The sequence below is a fragment of the Bombina bombina genome, chromosome 5, assembly GCF_027579735.1.
Source record: "Bombina bombina isolate aBomBom1 chromosome 5, aBomBom1.pri, whole genome shotgun sequence".
Classification (NCBI taxonomy): Eukaryota; Metazoa; Chordata; class Amphibia; order Anura; family Bombinatoridae; genus Bombina; species Bombina bombina.
In genome coordinates this window covers 1,017,015,615-1,017,028,543 of record NC_069503.1, presented here as the reverse complement: position 1 = coordinate 1,017,028,543, position 12,929 = coordinate 1,017,015,615, and the positions used below count along the sequence as shown (strand labels likewise).

Here is a 12,929-nt window from a genome sequence, read left to right as displayed (position 1 = left end):
TAAAATTTTGAAAAGGTGTGAAGCGAAGACCAAGTCGCAGCCTTGCAAATCTGTTCAACAGAGGCCTCATTTTTAAAGGCCCAGGTGGAAGCCACAGCTCTAGTAGAATGAGCTGTAATCCTTTCAGGGGGCTGCTGTCCAGTAGTCTCATAAGCTAAACGTATTATGCTACGAAGCCAAAAAGAGAGTGAGGTTGCCGAAGCTTTTTGACCTCTCCTCTGACCAGAGTAAACGACAAACAGGGAAGAAGTTTGACGAAAATCTTTAGTTGCCTGTAAATAGAACTTCAGGGCACGGACTACGTCCAGATTATGCAAAAGACGTTCCTTCTTTGAAGAAGGATTAGGGCACAATGATGGAACAACAATCTCTTGATTGATATTCCTGTTAGAAACTACCTTAGGTAAAAACCCAGGTTTAGAACGCAGCACTACCTTGTCTGAATGGAATATCAGATAAGGAGAATCACAATGTAAGGCGGATAACTCAGAGATTCTTCGAGCCGAGGAAATAGCCATCAGAAACAGAACTTTCCAAGATAAAAGCTTAATATCAATGGAATGAAGGGGTTCAAACTGAACTCCTTGGAGAACTTTAAGAACCAAGTTTAAGCTCCATGGAGGAGCAACAGTTTTAAACACAGGCTTAATCCTAGCCAAAGCCTGACAAAATGCCTGGACGTCTGGAACTTCTGCCAGACGCTTGTGCAAAAGAATAGACAGAGCAGAAATCTGTCTCTTTAACGAACTAGCAGATAAGCCCCTTTCCAAACCCTCTTGTAGAAAGGACAATATCCTAGGAATCCTAACCTTACTCCATGAGTAACTCTTGGAGTCGAACCAATATAAGTATTTACGCCATATCTTATGGTAGATTTTTCTGGTAACAGGCTTCCGTGCCTGTATTAAGGTATCAATAACTGACTCTGAGAAGCCACTCTTTGATAGGATCAAGCGTTCAATCTCCATACAGTCAGCCTCAGAGAAATTAGATTTGGATGATTGAAAGGACCTTGTATTAGAAGATCCTGCCTCAGGGGCAGAGACCATGGTGGATAGGACGACATGTCCACTAGGTCTGCATACCAGGTCCTGCGTGGCCACGCAGGCGCTATCAGAATCACTGATGCTCTCTCCTGTTTGATCTTGGCAATCAGTCGAGGCAGCAGCGGAAACGGTGGAAACACATAAGCCATCTTGAAAACCCAAGGGGCTGCTAGAGCATCTATCAGCGCCGCTCCTGGGTCCCTGGACCTGGATCCGTAATGAGGAAGCTTGGCGTTCTGGCGAGACGCCATGAGATCCAGTCCTGGTTTGCCCCAACGATGAATCAGTTGAGCGAACACCTCCGGATGAAGTTCCCACTCCCCCGGATGAAAAGTGTGACGACTTAGAAAGTCCGCCTCCCAGTTCTCCACGCCTGGGATGTGGATCGCTGACAGGTGGCAAGAGTGAGACTCTGCCCAGCGAATTATCTTTGAGACTTCTAACATCGCTAGGGAACTCCTGGTTCCCCCTTGATGGTTGATGTAAGCCACAGTCGTGATGTTGTCCGACTGAAATCTGATGAACCTCAGTGTTGCTAACTGAGGCCAAGCTAGAAGAGCATTGAATATTGCTCTTAACTCCAGAATATTTATTGGGAGGAGTTTCTCCTCCTGGGTCCACGATCCCTGAGCCTTCAGGGAGTTCCAGACTGCGCCCCAACCTAGAAGGCTGGCATCTGTTGTTACAATCGTCCAATCTGGCCTGCGAAAGGTCATGCCCTTGGACAGATGGACCCGAGAAAGCCACCAGAGAAGAGAATCCCAGATTTAGTAGAGGGGACAAATCTGAGTAATCCCCATTCCACTGACTTAGCATGCATAATTGCAGCGGTCTGAGATGCAGGCGCGCAAAAGGCACTATGTCCATTGCCGCTACCATTAAGCCGATTACTTCCATGCACTGAGTCACTGACGGGCGTGGAATGGAATGAAGCACATGGCAAGCATTTAGAAGTTTTGATAACCTGGACTCCGTCAGGTAAATTTTCATCTCTACAGAATCTATAAGAGTCCCTAGGAAGGAGACTCTTGTGAGTGGTGATAGAGAACTCTTTTCCACGTTCACTTTCCACCCATGCGACCTCAGAAATGCCAGAACTATCTCTGTATGAGACTTGGCCATTTGAAAGCTTGACGCCTGTATCAGGATGTCGTCTAGATACGGAGCCACCGCTATGCCTCGCGGTCGTAGAACCGCCAGAAGTGAGCCCAGAACCTTTGTAAAGATTCTCTGGGCCGTAGCCAACCCGAAGGGAAGAGCTACAAACTGGTAATGCCTGTCTAGAAAGGCAAATCTCAGGTACCGATAATGATCTTTGTGAATCGGTATGTGAAGGTAGGCATCCTTTAAGTCCACTGTGGTCATGTACTGACCCTCTTGGATCATGGGTAGGATGGTTTGAATAGTTTCCATTTTGAATGATGGAACTCTTAGGAATTTGTTTAAGATCTTTAGGTCCAAGATTGGTCTGAAGGTTCCCTCTTTCTTGGAAACCACAAACAGATTTGAGTAAAATCCCTGTCCTCGTTCCGTCCGCGGAACCGGGTGGATTACCCCCATTACTAGGAGGTCTTGTACACAGCGTAGGAATGCCTCTTTCTTTATCTGGTTTTCTGATAACCTTGATAGATGGAATCTCCCTCGAGGAGGAGAAGCTTTGAAGTCCAGAAGATATCCCTGAGATATGATCTCCAACGCCCAGGGATCCTGGACATCTCTTGCCCATGCCTGGGCGAAGAGAGAAAGTCTGCCCCCCACTAGATCCGTTTCCGGATAGGGGGCCGTTCCTTCATGCTGTCTTGGGGGCAGTAGTAGGTTTTCTGGCCTGCTTGCCCTTGTTCCAGGACTGGTTAGTTTTCCAGGCCTGTCTGTAACGAGCAACAGTTCCTTCCTGTTTTGGAGCGGAGGAAGTTGATGCTGCTCCTGCCTTGAAATTTCGAAAGGCACGAAAATTAGACTGTTTGGCCTTTGATTTGGCCCTGTCTTGAGGAAGGGTATGACCCTTACCTCCAGTAATATCAGCAATAATTTCTTTCAAGCCGGGCCTGAATAAGGTCTGCCCCTTGAAAGGAATATTAAGTAATTTAGATTTTGAAGTCACGTCAGCTGACCAGGATTTAAGCCATAGCGCTCTCCGCGCCTGGATGGCGAATCCGGAGTTCTTAGCCGTTAGTTTAGTCAAATGTACAATGGCATCAGAAACAAATGCATTAGCTAGCTTAAGTAATTTAAGCTTGTCCATAATTTCATCCAATGGAGCTGTGTGAATGGCCTCTTCCAGAGACTCAAACCAGAATGCCGCAGCAGCAGTGACAGGCGCAATGCATGCAAGGGACTGCAAAATAAAACCTTGTTGAACAAACATTTTCTTAAGGTAACCTTCTAATTTTTTATCCATTGGATCCGAAAAAGCACAACTATCCTCCACCGGAATAGTGGTACGCTTAGCTAAAATAGAAACTGCTCCCTCCACCTTAGGGACCGTCTGCCATAAGTCCCGTGTAGTGGCGTCTATTGGAAACATCTTCCTAAATATAGGAGGTGGGGAAAATGGCACACCGGGTCTATCCCACTCCTTGCTAATAATTTCTGTAAGCCTTTTAGGTATAGGAAAAACGTCAGTACACACCGGTACCGCATAGTATCTATCCAGCCTACACAATTTCTCTGGAATTGCAACTGTGTTACAGTCATTCAGAGCAGCTAAAACCTCCCCAAGCAATACACGGAGGTTCTCAAGCTTAAATTTAAAATTAGAGATCTCTGAATCAGGTTTCCCCTGATCAGATCCGTCACCCACAGAATGAAGCTCTCCGTCCTCATGTTCTGCAAACTGCGACGCAGTATCAGACATGGCTCTTACAGCAACAGCGCGCTCTGCATCTCTCCTAATCCCAGAGCTATCGCGCTTGCCTCTCAATTCTGGCAATCTAGATAATACTTCTGACAGGGTATTATTCATGATTGTAGCCATGTCCTGTAAAGTAATTGCTATGGACGTCCCTGATGTACTTGGCGCCATATTAGCACGCGCCCCCTGAGCGGGAGGCGAAGGTACTGACACGTGAGGAGAGTTAGTCGGCATAACTTCCCCCTCGTCGTCTGGTGATAATTCTTTTATAGATAAAGACTGACCTTTATTATTTAAAGTGAAATCAATACATTTAGTACACATATTTCTATGGGGCTCCACACTGGCCTTTAAACATAATGAACAAACAGATTCATCTGTGTCAGACATGTTTAAACAGACTAGCAATGAGACTAGCAAGCTTGGAAAACACTTTAAAATCAGTTTACAAGCAAAATAAAAAACGCTAATGCGCCTTTAAGAAGCACACAACCTGTCTCAAGTTGAAATAACAATGAACCAAATCAGTTATACCAACCAAAATTTCACAGTAAATGTATTAAATTAGCAGAGCATTGCACCCACTTGCAAATGGATGATTAACCCCTTAATACCCAGACCGGATAATCAATAGAGAAAAAAACGTTTTTAAACACAGTCAAACACACTGTCACAGGTCTGCTGTGACTGATTACCTCCCTCAAAATGACTTTTGAAGTCCCTTGAGCTCTCTAGAGACGTCCTGGATCATGCAAGAAGAAGCAGGAAGACTGAGTCTGAATTTTTACTGCGCAAAAAAGCGCTAAAATAGGCCCCTCCCACTTATTATTACAACAGTGGGAAGCCTCAGTTAACTGTTTCTATGCAGAAAATAAGTTAGCCATGTGGAAAAAATATGCCCCAATAAATTTTATCACCAATGTACCTCAAAAAACGATTAAACATGCCAGCAAACGTTTTAAAAACATCTTTTTTAAAGAGTATGTATCTCTAATGATAAGCCTGATACCAGTCGCTTCTACTGCATTTAAGGCTTTACTACATCACTTCAGTATTAGCAGCATTTTCTTAGTCAAATTCCATTACCTAGAAAATTATTTTACTGCATGTACATTAATAAGCCTGATACCAGTCGTTTTCGCTGCATTTAAGGCTTTACTTACATTACTTCGGTATCAGCAGCATTTTCTTAGTCAATTCCATTCCTTAGAAAAATATTTTACTGCACATACCTTAGTTGCAGGATACCCCGCACGCCATTCCCTTTCTGAAGTTACCTCACTCCTCAGAATGTGTGAGAACAGTCAGTGGATCTTAGTTACTTCTGCTAAGATCATAGAAAACGCAGGCAGATTCTTCTTCCAAATACTGCCTGAGAAAAAAACAGCACACTCCGGTGCCATTTAAAAATAACAAACTTTTGATTGAAGAAATAAATAAGTATAAAACACCACAGTCCTCTCACGACCTCCATCTTTGTTGAGGGTTGCAAGAGAATGACTGGATATGACATGTAGGGGAGGAGCTATATAGCAGCTCTGCTGTGGTTGATCCTCTTGCAACTTCCTGTTGGGAAGGGAATATATCCCACAAGTAATGGATGATCCGTGGACTGGATACACTTAACAAGAGAAACGTTATATTTTGCAATTAAACCAAAACGTTTTTTCCTATCAGTGTCACCAGTAACTATGAGCCCTTTATGCAAGCTTGGATTCCTTTTCACTGAATACAGCTTACCTTTCCCTCATGGGGATATTGCCAGCCTTTTCTAGAAATAACACAGTCTGTCTAGAAAAAAATAGACTGAACATACCTTAATGCAGTTAAGCCTGCAAACTGTTCCCCCAACTGAAGTTTTCCTGTACTCTTCAGCCCTTGTGAGAACAGCAGTGGATCTTAGATACAAAATGCTAAGATCATCATCCTCCTTGCAGAAATCTTCATCCCTTTTCTGCCAGAGAGTAAATAGTACACACTGGTATCATTTAACCCCTTAATGACCACAATGTACCCTGTATGTCACTGGTCGTTAAGGGTTTTTTCAGGACATAATAGCACAAGTCTAGCAAGAACACGCTATTAATTCCATTCCTCCAGCAGGCTTTGTGGAATAGAGCAGTCTCAACGCTGGTGGCAAGACCGCGCTATAAAACAATCAAGTCCCAAAAAAAGGCCAGCGACATACAGGGTACGTCGCTGGTCCTTAAGGGGTTAAAATAACAAACTTTTTCTTGAGAAAATAAAAACTAACATTTTTGTCACCACACTCACTTTACCCTTCCTAGCAGTTAAGCAGTTAGCGGAGCTAAGGGAGGAGCTATATAGACAGCTCTGCTGTGGGTGCTCTCTTTGCCACTTCCTGTAGGGAAGGAGAATAACCCACAAGTATGGATGAATCCTTGGATTCGATACATCTTACAAGAGAAAAAAACACTTTATTAAATACACATTTTTTAAAAAGTTGGTGTACATTGGGACAGGGGAAATGTAGCAGAGTTAGCTTTAATACGTCAGCAAGGTGCATATAAAGTTCTAAGAATTAGAAATTGAGCGATTTTCAGAGCAAAATTACACAAAAAGGAGACAAAATAAATAATAAAAATATATTGCTAAGTTGCTTCATAATGCATAACTAAACATTTTATAGAAACATGTCAAGGTGCTTACTGTCACTTATAAGTCACTCCATAAGTAATCAGGGCAGCCAATAAATGCCATGTACAACCTGACTCAGTTATCCTCTCCATTGTAACAGGACAAACACACTACAAACAGCCTTACACGGAATAAAGATGTGGATGCACAAATGCAACAATTCTCTCTGCAGCACTGCAATCTAACAACCAACAAAAGAGCTAAGCATACAGAATCCCATTATGTACCATATTAGCAGCTTTATTGAAAACACATAAAAAAGGGAAACCAACAGATTAGATAGTCCAAAAAAACTCCCAGTGGAGTTCGACATGTAATGTACATTCATTGCTGCTTTCAAAAGTTATGAACGTTTGAAAAAATAATATTTAATATTATAGAAGTCTTGTTTGGAATCAAGCTAAAGCTGCACCTGAGAAGAGTCAAAATTAAACTTTCATGATTTAGATAGAGGGGCCGATTCATCAAGGGCCAAACGGTCCCTGATGCCCCTGTTTCCACACGAGCCTTCAGGCTCGCCAGAAACAGCAGTTATGAAGCAGCGTCTTAAGACTGCTGCTCCTTAACTGGTCCGCTGCCTCTGAGGCAACGGACATCAATCTGCCTGATCCTATACGATCGGGCTTATTGACACCCCCTGCTAGCGACCGATTGGCGGCCAATCTGCAGTGGCGGCATTGCACAAGCAGTTCACCAGAATGCTGTCGGCATTCAGCAATGTCTGGCGGACATGATACACTACAGCATATCATGTCCGCCAGACAATGAAGATTCGGCCCCAGAGCGTGCAATTATGAAAAAAAACTTTCCAAATTACTCAAATTATCAAAATGTGCACAGTCTTTATATGTACACAATCTGAGCAACCAGCTCCTACTGAGCATGTGCATTGATTTGGTTCACAGTAAATATATATATATATATATATATATATATATATATATATATATATATATATATATATATATATATATATGTGTGTGTGTTTGAATTGGCTGATGGCTGTCACATGATACAAGAGGCAGGGAAAATGGAAGTAACTGAGATTTGTCAGAGGAAAATCTACTATTTAATTGAAATTTAGATTGTGTTATTGCATTGTCTTTTTTCTCTGTTTTTCTATCTATTTATTTATCTATCTATCTATCTATCTATCTGTCTATCTAACTGTCTCGCTATCTGTCTGTCTATCTATCTATCTATCTATCTATCTATCTATCTATCTATCTATCTATCTATCTATGTATCTATCTGTCTCGCTATCTATTTGTCTGTCTATCTATCTGTCTCGCTATCTGTCTGCCTCTCTATCTATCTATGTATCTATCTATCTGTCTCGCTATCTATTTGTCTGTCTATCTATCTGTCTCGCTATCTATCTGTCTGTCTATCTATCTGTCTGTCTATCTATCTGTCTGTCTATCTATCTGTCTCGCTATCTATCTGTCTCGCTATCTGTCTGCCTCTCTATCTATCTATCTATCTATCTATCTATCTATCTATCTATCTATGTCTCATAGTCTACTTTTTATTTAATATTGGTTGGTATCTTTCCACTACACATAATGCAATCTGTTATCTTCTATCTAATTCAATAACAATATTTGCATGATCTTTCGGTTCTCTTGCGGTTAAGATGAATGCTTTAATGCTGAGGAAAGGCTCTGATAACTGTCGGCATTATTTGTAATATTGGGTGCTCAGCTTATCACCGTGCTGATATTTCAACGTTGCTGCATCTGCAGTTTGATGTTTCATTTTCTCAGCATCAGCCTTTAGATGTGGCAGCATTTCATTTTATTTTTTCCTCAGTTCTGTCTTTTCAACATCAGTAGTTTGAAAACTGCCAAGGAGAGCTTCAGAAATATGCCAACACGGCGAGAAGAAATAAACAGAGATTGTTGTAAAACTATTTGCTGTTTAACATGGTTATGCACATTGGGACATTTATAGGATTCTTGCATTTTGCTGGCTGGGTAAAGATAAAACTCTCCCAGAAATCAGCTCCTTGCAGGAATATGTATCACAATTTCAAGGTTCCTTTGAAGTTGAGCTATACAAAATAAAATGCCTATTGCCGCTTTTTGTCTAGTCTAACATAAAGTTGCTGTTATTCCTTATAAAGGATAAAAAAGGCATTAAGCACACATAAGGAAGATGATGGAAAGACGTATTCTGGCACTGCTTACCTCAATAAATTATTGTCTTTACAGTTATCACCACATATCTCTATACAGTGCTGGTGGCTGATCACTGAGTTGTTCCCTGAAGTCATCAGTTCTCAGATACGTCTTAAACAATATCTGCTAATTAGAGCATTGTATGAAAATATTACAAGCCAGATACTGGCAAGCTTTTATTAAAAGTCTGCACTTTCATTTATTGCACAAATCAACAACATCTGCTTCTGAATTAAGCCAAATAGCATAGATGTGTCCATTATTTTGAGTAATCAAAATGTATTATATTGCAAAGGGGTAGTGAGTTTCAGTTAACCATAAAGAGTGTGATTCCATCTTATTGTTCCCCTTACCTTACTACTCCTATTTTTGTATGCACTGTTGATTTAACTCAAAATGAAAATTTAAAGGGACATGAAACCTAAAAAAATGATTTAATTATTCAAACAGACCATGTGATTTTAAACAACTTTCTACTTTGCTTCTATTATCTAAATCGCTTCAGTCTCTTGGTATCCTTATTTGAAAAGCATATCTAGGTAGGCTCTGGAGCAGCAATGCATTATTGGGAGCTAGCTGCCGATTGGTGGCTGCACAAAAAATGCATCTTTTCATTGGTTCATGATTTCAGATAGCTCCCAGTAGTGCATAGCTGCTTCTTCAAAAAGGATACCAAGAGACTGAAGCAAATTGCATAAAAGAAGTAAATTGCAAAGTAGTTTAAAATCCCATGCTCTATTTAAATCACGAAAAATAAGAAAAAGAAAAATGTTGGGTTTCATGTCCCGCTAAGTGGGGCCGAGTTATCATGCCCAGTATGCTGCAGTTTCTGTGCGAGCCTTTAGGATCGCCGGAAACAAGGGTTAAGAAGCAGCTGCTATCGTCCGCCACCTCTGCCCCTTGCTAGCGGCCGATTGGTTGTGAATGTGCAGGGGGCGGTATTGCACAAGCATTTCACGAGAAATGTTTGTGCAATGATAAATGCTAACAGCGTATGCTGTCAGGATATATCGATGTGCGGCAGACATGATCCGCTACAGCGGATCATGTCTGCCCGCGCAATGTTAAATCGTCCCCCTTGCATACCATTGGTTGCTATAAAATCTTATCAATTAAAAAATACTTTTTTATCTGATGTATACTGATTTTAGAAGTGCACTTTTCACATTTACTGTGTGTTATCTTGATGGTGAACTTATCCCTTGTTTGAAAGACTTTACTTTTAAAGTAATTGGTCTCATGGGTTTATGGTATTAATTTTGGCTGACAGTTTCAGGGCTATCTCACATTTAGTACTCTAAAACTGCTAACAGGTTAGAAAATTATCACTTTTAAATTACATTACTTACTTTAGTAAAGTAGTAATGCTGAGTTAGGGGCTATTTTATTACCTGAAGTTCAGACCCTAGACCTGTGTCCATGATCTGCTTGCATGACAGCAAAATGTACTAATTAAAATTAAAAAATTATCCATTTTCAACAGCATATTTAAAGTAGTAATGCATGAGACATATTGATTTGGAAAATATCAGGCTGTGAAAACGATATGAGTCTAGCTGAGAACAGGAAATGAGTACTATGTCCTTGTAAGCAAGCTCCAGTAATAATGAATTTGCACTGTAGGAGTCTGGAAAGAAATTGGGTTAATTTTAACATATATTAAGTGACAATATAAATAATGTTATAAACATGCAAAGTACTTAAAAATGTAAGATTCTTTAAAATACAAAGGGCTACATTTCAAGTGGCATGCTAATGCACGATATTGATATATCACGTACCCGGTAATTTGTGCACATATTAAGTTAAGTTGAAAGTAAACACGTTTGCTCAAGAGTAAAATACAACATAAATACATTAAAATAAACTGTTACTTACAATCATATAAGCACATTCTGATAAAAATGATTCATATAAGTATAAAAAAAAGGTTTTTATAATGGTTCAAAGGTATATGGTATATGGTCATGTATTTGACTGCAAAGGGCTTTAATATAATGGAGCCGATTTAACAATCTCTGTGTCGGCCCCAATGCCTCTGTTTCCGCACAAGCCTTCAGGAGTTAAGAAGCAGCGGTCTGGGGGCGGACCTTGCCAGCAGCCTAGACAGTCACAATTTAACAGAGCTCTAGGTAAAACCTGTCATTTATTAACCCTAAAAGCACGATTTAGGAGCTGATTCCCAGAAAAAAACTTTGGAGCAGTATTTACTCACTACAAGGGACCATTGGCTGAAATTTGGCTGAGTTTGAGACAAATTTTGATCTACCCAGAAAGGAGTTCCAGAGGATTTTCAGGAAAATCCCAGGCTTCGGCCTACCTCGGAAGTCTCTGGCTCATTAAAGAGCCTGAAATCTTCAGGAAAGAATAAGATTAAAGCAGGCAGAACTACCATCCCTGATAAATAACTGCACATCAGGATCTAAGGTTTGCAGCTCCAGACATAGGCCTGAAACCTGTGAGAGGGAATGACGCCATCTTTCCTCAGAAGTAAGTGCGCAACAGATACTGCACACACACACAGGGAATATAACCTGACCCAACTCCCCTAATATAAACTGAATACCTACCTCAACTACTTGTTTTGAACTTTACTACAGGACACTATTGAGGTGGTTTTAAATGTATCACTCTTGGGGGGCGAAGCTAGCAACAGATGAGACAAGATGTACAACATTTGAGCTCCTGCAATATTAACAAATATTAAGCCTTTTATAGGGTATAATTGGTACTTTCTATCTCAGCTTTTGATCTACACTTCTATGGGAAGGAAAACATCCTTTTTACATTTGATCTTGACAAAGCCTTAAACATCTACTACAATGCCGGCCTGGAGCCACACAGACTGGTAGAACCACAAGGCAGAAATATTTGCTCATTTTACAGCCGCAGTGTCATTCATACAAAACCCACAGCTACCTAACTAAACATGGCAGATTTCTATGAAAGGGTACAAGCGTTACTCCACAAATTTGAGGAGAAGATGGACTACAGTTTTCATGATCTAACACTTGTGGTCAGAGGTCAGTGTGGAGGAGAGGCTAACCTAACGCTTAAAATGGCGCCTACAATAGATATCGCTAGGAACGCCGAGACCTCCCACCTCAACGCAAGAACCTCATCACCGGGACTGAAAGCACCCCAGACCTGCATGGAGTCTCCCACAAATCTTTCCCTCTGAATCCAGTGGCGGGTTTTGTAGGAGAGAAGAGTTCTATTTTGCTCACTCCGTTGGGAAAAGATTATAGTCTAAGAGGCAGAGCAACGCAGTCAGTTAGCACCTTACCTCCAATAAGCACTTCAAATCCTCATGCAGAGAGCTGGATTTCTGGCTCCGCACTAGTCCTGGCTACTGGGGAATCTATTGCCGATGCTTGCTGCACCACATGTCTGACGGAGATAGACATTACTTTGCAGCTGCCGTTTACCACAGTCACGCTCCCAAGGGAAGCCTGTAAATCCGCCCTGAAGACGCTGGAGAGAGAGAGACCCTAACAACCCCAAATATTCAAGGTATCAACCTGGAGCAATTGCCAGGGGATCCTAGATGCATGGCCATTGGTCTGGCCGAATACCATATGGTTCAGAACCGTGTCACAACCTACCTTGTCAGTGGTTCCCGGATCCTATTCGAGATACCTCTCATGCTCTGGAACGAACAGGGGACCTTTGATAAATCCTTGCTCCCTATAGAGGTGGCAATTCTTGTTGTTCTCTGTGAACTTAGAGGAGGTATTGGCTAAATTGAAGTTGCCGTTTGTGTCTGCCAGAGCTGATTCTGTTATGGCCTCCTGAACTTTTATCTTGTACTCTATGCTTCTCACTGTATTACACATACCCTCTAATGTAATCACTTACAGAGCTTATTTTATTTAGAAATGTATAGCTATCGCCCTAAGTGTTATTTACATAGTTTGGTTCAGGGGGGCTACTTTTATTAACCATCTCCCTTTCTCATATTTACATAAGTGATGATGGGTTATTTTCTAACAAACTCAGAATGGACATATACAGTTACACTTAACTATTGTGGTATATACCCCAAGTGAGTGGTTTGGCTTCTACCCCCTAGACCCTGCCTATTGACCTGTAAAGCTGTTATGATTTTATATATATTCATCTGTGAATGTCTGTTATTCTCTGCTCTGGACCCATTCTAAAAGACTTTTATTTTATTTTTATTTTAATACAAAG

The 12,929-nt window shown here is 41.1% G+C and overlaps 1 protein-coding gene across 2 annotated transcripts in view; it reads right to left on the bottom strand.

Annotated features, from left to right (window-relative positions):
- RIMS2 (regulating synaptic membrane exocytosis 2) overlaps positions 1-12,929 on the bottom strand; it is a 1,281,054-nt gene that overhangs the window by 881,866 nt on the left and 386,259 nt on the right. The gene's annotated exons all lie outside the window — the stretch shown is intronic.